Source organism: Myotis davidii, unplaced genomic scaffold (assembly GCF_000327345.1).
Source record: "Myotis davidii unplaced genomic scaffold, ASM32734v1 scaffold314, whole genome shotgun sequence".
NCBI lineage: Eukaryota > Metazoa > Chordata > Mammalia > Chiroptera > Vespertilionidae > Myotis > Myotis davidii.
Window position 1 is genome coordinate 317,781 of NW_006285780.1, and position 6,620 is coordinate 324,400.

Sequence of the window (6,620 nt, forward strand, 5' to 3'; positions counted from 1 at the left end):
TGCTTAGGTTTCAATTACCCTTATTTTATGGCACTGTTTTTTGATTTTCTTTTTTTTCTAGTTAATTCACTTTATTTTTTCAAATTTTATTTTCTTGTGGTGATAAGAGATCTGCCCTGTTAACAATTGAAGTGTACAGTACAGTATTGTTGACTATAGGTACAATATTGTATAGAAAAATCTCTAGAACTTTCTTATCTTGCCTAAACAAACCTTTATGCCCTTTGATTAGTGACCGCTCATTGCCCCCTCCCCCCACCCAGTTCCTAGCAACCAGCATTCCACTCTTTAAAAAAAGCAACAACAGAAATTATTTTCTAACAGTTCTGGAGGCTAGAAGTCCAATGTAAAGGTGCTGTAAGAGATGATTTCTGTTGAGGAACCTCTTCCTGGTTGGCAGACTGCCAGTTTCTCTCTGTGTCCTCATATGTCCTTTCCTTTGTGTGCACCCAGGAGGACAGATATCTGGTATCTTCCTCTTCTTACTTATAAGGATACCAGTCCTATCAGATTAGGGCCCCACCCTACGACCTCATTTCACTTTACCTCCTTAAAGGGCCTATCTCTATATGCAGTCACTTATTGGGTTCCATTCCACTGTCTGATTGTATGAATATAACTATTTTCAGGATCTCATATGAATGGAATCTTTTAGTCTTTGTCTTTCTGTGACTGACTGTTATTTTTATTACAAAGGCACAGTACTTCATGTGTAGTACAGCAAGGAGAAATCTGCTTAAACTGGAAACTTGACCATGAATTATACCATTGATTTTCAAATATTTGAAAATAATGGAAACATTTCATTTCAAAAGAAAACATTAATGAAGACTCAGTTCCAAACATATCAAAGTGGAGGTACTCGGTGTGAAGCCAGGCTGTTGACAGACCCACCACAGCCTTCAAGTCTTCCCAACACAAACACCTTACTAGTACTCGATGGAGAAGGTTGAACCACATTATTTCTATAGAAATGCCTTTCGATTTCAAAATCATTGGCAATGAAATGTATAACAAATAATTCTTTGTATATTGAGGGATTTTTACATATAAAGAATGATATCCACTAAAATCTTATACATTAAGATTTTAACTAGGAAATAGAAATAAGCATATGATACCTGAGAATGATGCTCATGTATATTTTAAGTGCTTATTATTGTTGCTTTAATGTGTTTTTGCAAGGGACTTTGGTCACAAAGCTCCCTAAACATTCATTTGAGACAGTGAAAATGTTCCTGCTTCTGATGTTGTACACATGGTGACAAATGATTTCCACTGATAATAAAAAGCTTTATATGCACAGATCAGTCCCCCATAGTCCTCCAAGTATAGTTCTTTCTTAAATCAAATCACCATTAAAAAGTATTTTTAAAAATACAGTTTAGAATTTATTTACATGACTTAACCATTCTTCTTTTTTTACAGATAAAGAGAGAGAAGGAAGAAGGGAAGGAAAGGAGAAGGAAAGAAGGAAGGAAGGGAGGAAGGAAGGGAGGAAGGAAGGGAGGAAGGGAGGAAGGAAGGGAGGAAGGAAGGAAGGAAGGAAGGAAGGAAGGAAGGAAGGAAGGAAGGAAGGGTGAAAAGTACTACTGAAGGGTTCATATTTAAAAACTGTATACTAGACTGTTAAAAATATCATATATGTATATATGTGTATAATGTTCGATATATATGTATATAGCATTGTGTGCTCATGGGGCATACAATTAGGAAACCACAAGCATATTCTCTTAAACTATATATATATAATTTCTCACCTGAGGATATGTTTACTGGTTTTAGATAGAGAGGAAGGAAGAGAGAAAGAAACATCAATGTGAGAAACACCAATAGGTTATCTCCCATATGCACCCCAACTAGGGATCAAACCTGCAACCTAAGTATGTGCACTGACCTGGAATCAAACCTGAACCTTTCTTGTGTACAGGAAGATGCTACAACCAACTGAGCCACCTGGCTGAGCCAGGTATATTTTAATTAAGCTATTTGTCCAGGCCCTAGCATAGCAGGGCACATACATCTGTACATGAGTGCATGCAAACACACACACAACACACCCCCACACAGGTATTTATTAACCCAGAGGAACTGTAATGATGTCTATGTCATAATTAGCTCTTTCTGAATACCAACTCAGACTGAAGCCAGGTCTGCATTTTTATTTTGCTATAGACTGCAACTGTGAAAAAGCACTGATGTTCAAGGTAATGATAAGGATGTATTCCATGAGAGACAATTTAATAAGAACACTTATGAGTTGAGCTGTGTTGAATCAAAATATTCAGTTTAACTTTCTTATGTAGTTGTATTAATAATCTTCTATAATAAGAGGCTAACATGCAAATCGACCAAATGGCAGAATGACCAGTTGCTATGATGCTCAGTGACTACCAGGGAGCATACACTCAATGCAGGCGCTGCCCCCTGGTGGTCAGTGCGCTCCAACAGGGGGAGCGCTGCTCAGCCAGAAGCTGGGCTCATGGCTGTCGAGCTCAGCAGCAGTGGTGAGAGCCTCTCCCACCTCTGAGGCAGAGCTAAGGACCCCTCGGGGCATGTCTGAGGGGTCCCAGACTGCGAGAGGGTGCTGGCCAGGCTAAGGCATCCCATCCCCCCAGTGCATGAATGCACTGGGCCTCTAGTTAAGTTATAAACTTTAATCTCTAAACCAAAATGCAATTATGTTAAAGCTACCACAGAGTAACAGATAAAATTTCATTACTATGTAAACTCAAAGGCAAATTTCTAAGCTACAGAAATATGTGGGTGCAGACAGAGAGAAACAATGGTAGTTCAGCACATGGGCCCTTAAATAAGTAATGCAAAGAAAGCCCATGTCACTGCTGAAAACCAACAGAAAGAGGTGAAAACAAGGTTGAAGTGTCTTTATCCACAGTGCCATCTCTAATTGCATGTAGACAACCAACTCAGAAGGAACAATGACTTAGGGACAAACCTTTGGAATGAAACTCTTTGCTTAAGTAGCCTTAGACTATTTCCTTGTAATTTTAGTGAAGTTGTAGGTTTAGCAGTTAATTTTCTTGTATTTCCCTCCACTAGCATTACTTCACATCCTCACATTTTGAGCATTATTTTTTTTTCCTTTTGTAATATTATCAAGTCTCTCTCCCACATGATCTTTTTTTTTTTTTTCTTTTCAGGAAACTAGATGTGTCATTGAATAGGTAGCAAGGGGCAAAGCAATTATATCATTATTACAGGAGCCTTTAAAGGAATTCATGAGGAAATGATAACGACACACAGGTATTCTTCGCCAAAGAGAAGAGCCTTTCCACTGTGACAGTGTTATAAATGAAAGTGGAAGGTGCCTATTTATCAAGGCTAAAGCAAGAGGAGGGGAAACTCATCAGCACTTGCTTTTCCTGCCAACCCATTTTTTGTCACCCTCCGCTCCAATGCACAATGGAAATTAACTTCTAACCACTATCATGTAAAATACATTTAAAATCTACATTGGAAATAAAACAAGTAAATCAATATAATGGTGTTTGAATTTAGCAGAAAGTACAATAACGAAGTTAAGGGCTTTCCTTGACATTGGCTTTCACCACACACTTCAGAACTTCCAATAAAAAGATGAGAATACTAAACAGGACTTTGGCGTCCTTTACAAAGCTTGACATATATACAAATGCATACACATCCAGGAATATGCACAAAGACAGTCATAAATGGTTTGTAATGGTGGTGATATAATCATTAATGTAGAATAGTCATATGGTTCCCTTTATGGATGAACATATACTGTCTGATCAGACTCTGTCACACCATAACTTATATCATCATAATAATTATAGAATCAATTGATATTGAATTAACTTTATATTTTGAAAGTTGTGTTAAGATTTGTTTTTAAGGATGGAGAAAAATTGTTCTTCAACATGGTACAGGAATGTTATGGTCAGGAATGTTATATTGCATTTTTCTCCTAAAGATAGAGCTGAAATTGATGGTAGAAGCAAATATATAAATAGCAAAGGTTAAAGTGGTTTTGCTCTCTACTATTTATTCTAGCTATAATAGTTTCTTGTGATTGCCCAAACAGTGACCCCAAACTATTGAAGAACAGGTGAGAAAAGAGATATTCGTACTATTTTTCTTATTCTTCTTCCTGTGATGGGAATTCAAACAACAGAGAAGCCCTACCAAATACCTTATCTACTGCAAAACCTTGACTGATTTTACATACATTTATGTGGTCAATGCTAGAGTTTAAATCTACAAATTATGGAAGAATTACTTTTCCTCCATTTTATTTACAAAAATATCACTCTGTGCAACTTTTTAAATCTGAAATGATATAGCAACATTTTCCTTTGAAAAAAGATGGGGCACTGTTGGGAGGAAAGAATGAACAGAAAAATACAATCTATGATTAATTAATCTGTAACACACCATCATGCTCACCCATGTCCATCAAAGGTGGATACTTATTTTGGACACAATTTTATCTCTGAAAATTCACTATTCTCTTGCTTCAAATATGTCAAACATGGAGGTGACATTCATTATAACATAAAACCTTAGAACACATGAGGTCTGCATTCTTTTTCAGGAAAAAAGCATGGCAGGTACATATAGTAACAGGCTGAAGAACATTCTCAGGACACAACAATTTGCTTGAGCTATGAATGTTGAAATGGAATCACCACTTCCATAGAGCACTCAATCCTGATTCTATCCTGTGGAAATTCTCACTGAATTCTACTCTCCCACAAAATAAGACACAAATCAATAGTGTATTAGTGGATCAAAGTGCCCTTCATATGTCAATAGCAAATCTACATATTTGAATCTGAAAGTTAGATATTAGAGGCATTTACTTAATTTTGTATACAAAATGCTATAGGGTGTCAAGTTGCCATTTAGTACATAAAATAATTGGAAGTGTACAGTAAGATAATGGTGGTAACAGACACCATGTAGCAGAACAGACTCTGGAGCCAACCTGCTTAGTTTTCAATTCTATCCCTGTCTGGCAGGCATGGTTGAGCATTGACCTATTAACCAGGAGGTCACAGTTTGATTACTAGTCAGGGCACATGACTGGGTTGCAAGCTCAATACCCAGTGTGGAGTGTGCAGAAGGCAGATGATAAATGATTCTTTCTCATCATTGATGTTTCTATCTCTCTCTTCCTCTCCCTTCCCCTCTGAAATCAATAAAGATATATATTTTAAAAATTTAAATTCTAGCTCTGTCACTTATTAGCTCTGACATTTATCCTGTGTGTGCCTTCATGTCCTTATCTGTATGACATGGAAAAACAATAGTACCTACCTCAGAGGCTTAGGCTCATCATGGAAACAACTTACAATAATGTCTAGCTTATAGTGAGCTTTCAATAAAGGTAATCCACTCTTCAGTTTTATACTTGACAAAACATATCTAAATCCAGTTTCCTTATCTACTATGTACTTTAGCTTTCTCATCATGCAATTTGTTCCAACTTGAAAAATAAGCTGGAAGGGAGCATTTTGTTTGCTTTATTTTGATATTGGAATAGAGCAAGGCAAGAAGAAAGATAGATTCACTGAATTTCAGTTTCAACCTCCACATTGTACCAAAGCCCGCTATTTAGTTTTAAATTGTGGTTTTGAAGGATGCATGGCCCATGGCTCCCTCAGTTTTATTTCTGACATCCTTCAAATTGTGCTTCACCAATGTAGTTGTTATCCAGTATAATAATGTCAGTCATATAAAAAGGCATACTTTTATATTTTATTGTTAACTACTGAATATCCACTTTCAAATACAGCCAAATATTTCAGGTGTAACATGAAGTGAAAATCTCTTTATATGCCATGTGTATTCAAATGTTATCAGGCAGTTGAAACATAAAAGTATGTTTATTGGTCAGGTAAAATGTGACTATTTTGAAAATCAGTTTTGCAGCTTTTCAAAAATATGACCCAGCAATTCCACTCATTCTATATAATAAAAGGGTAATATGCAAATAGACCAAACAGCAGAACAACTGGTCGCTATGTTGCTCAATGCAGGAGCTGCCCCCTGGTGGTCAGTGTGCTCCCACAGGGGAAGCACAGCTCAGCCAGAAGCCAGGCTCATGACTGGCAAGTGCAGCGGCCGTGGTGTGAGCCTCTCCCACCTCTGCAGCAGTGCTAAGGATGTCCAACTGAGGCTTAGCAGGAGCAAGCCTAAGCCACAGTCAGACATCCTCTGAGGGCTCCTGGGCTGCCAGAGTGATGACTGACTGCTAGCTTAGGCCCGATTCCCCAGGGAGCGGCACTAAGCTAGCAGATGGACATGATCAGGCAGGCAGACAGAGTGGTTAGGGGCAATCAGACAGGCATGCGAGCAGTTAGGAGCCAGTAGTCCTGAATTGTGAGAGGGATGTCTGACTGCTGGTTTAGGAGGGGTCCCAGACTGCCAGAGGGTGCAGGCCAGGCTGAGGGATCCCGAGTGCATGAATTTTTGTGCACCGGGCCTTTAGTTCAGTAATAAAAAGGAATAAAGTACTGACATGCTACCACATGGATGGATGGACCCCTGAAAACATTATCTTAAATAAAAGAAGCCAACCATGAAAGGCTATTTATTGTATGATCCATTTATATGAAATGTCCAGAATTGGCACA

At 38.0% G+C, this 6,620-nt stretch overlaps 1 long non-coding RNA gene across 1 annotated transcript in view; it reads left to right on the forward strand.

Annotated features, from left to right (window-relative positions):
• The window catches only part of LOC107181973, a 23,656-nt gene extending 17,260 nt beyond the window's left edge, over positions 1-6,396 (forward strand). Inside the window, exons 2-3 of the long non-coding RNA XR_001512688.1 lie at positions 5,848-5,850; positions 6,358-6,396. This is a non-coding gene — a long non-coding RNA (uncharacterized LOC107181973). The remainder of the gene's footprint in view (positions 1-5,847; positions 5,851-6,357) is intronic.
• Positions 6,397-6,620: the final 224 nt, after the last annotated feature.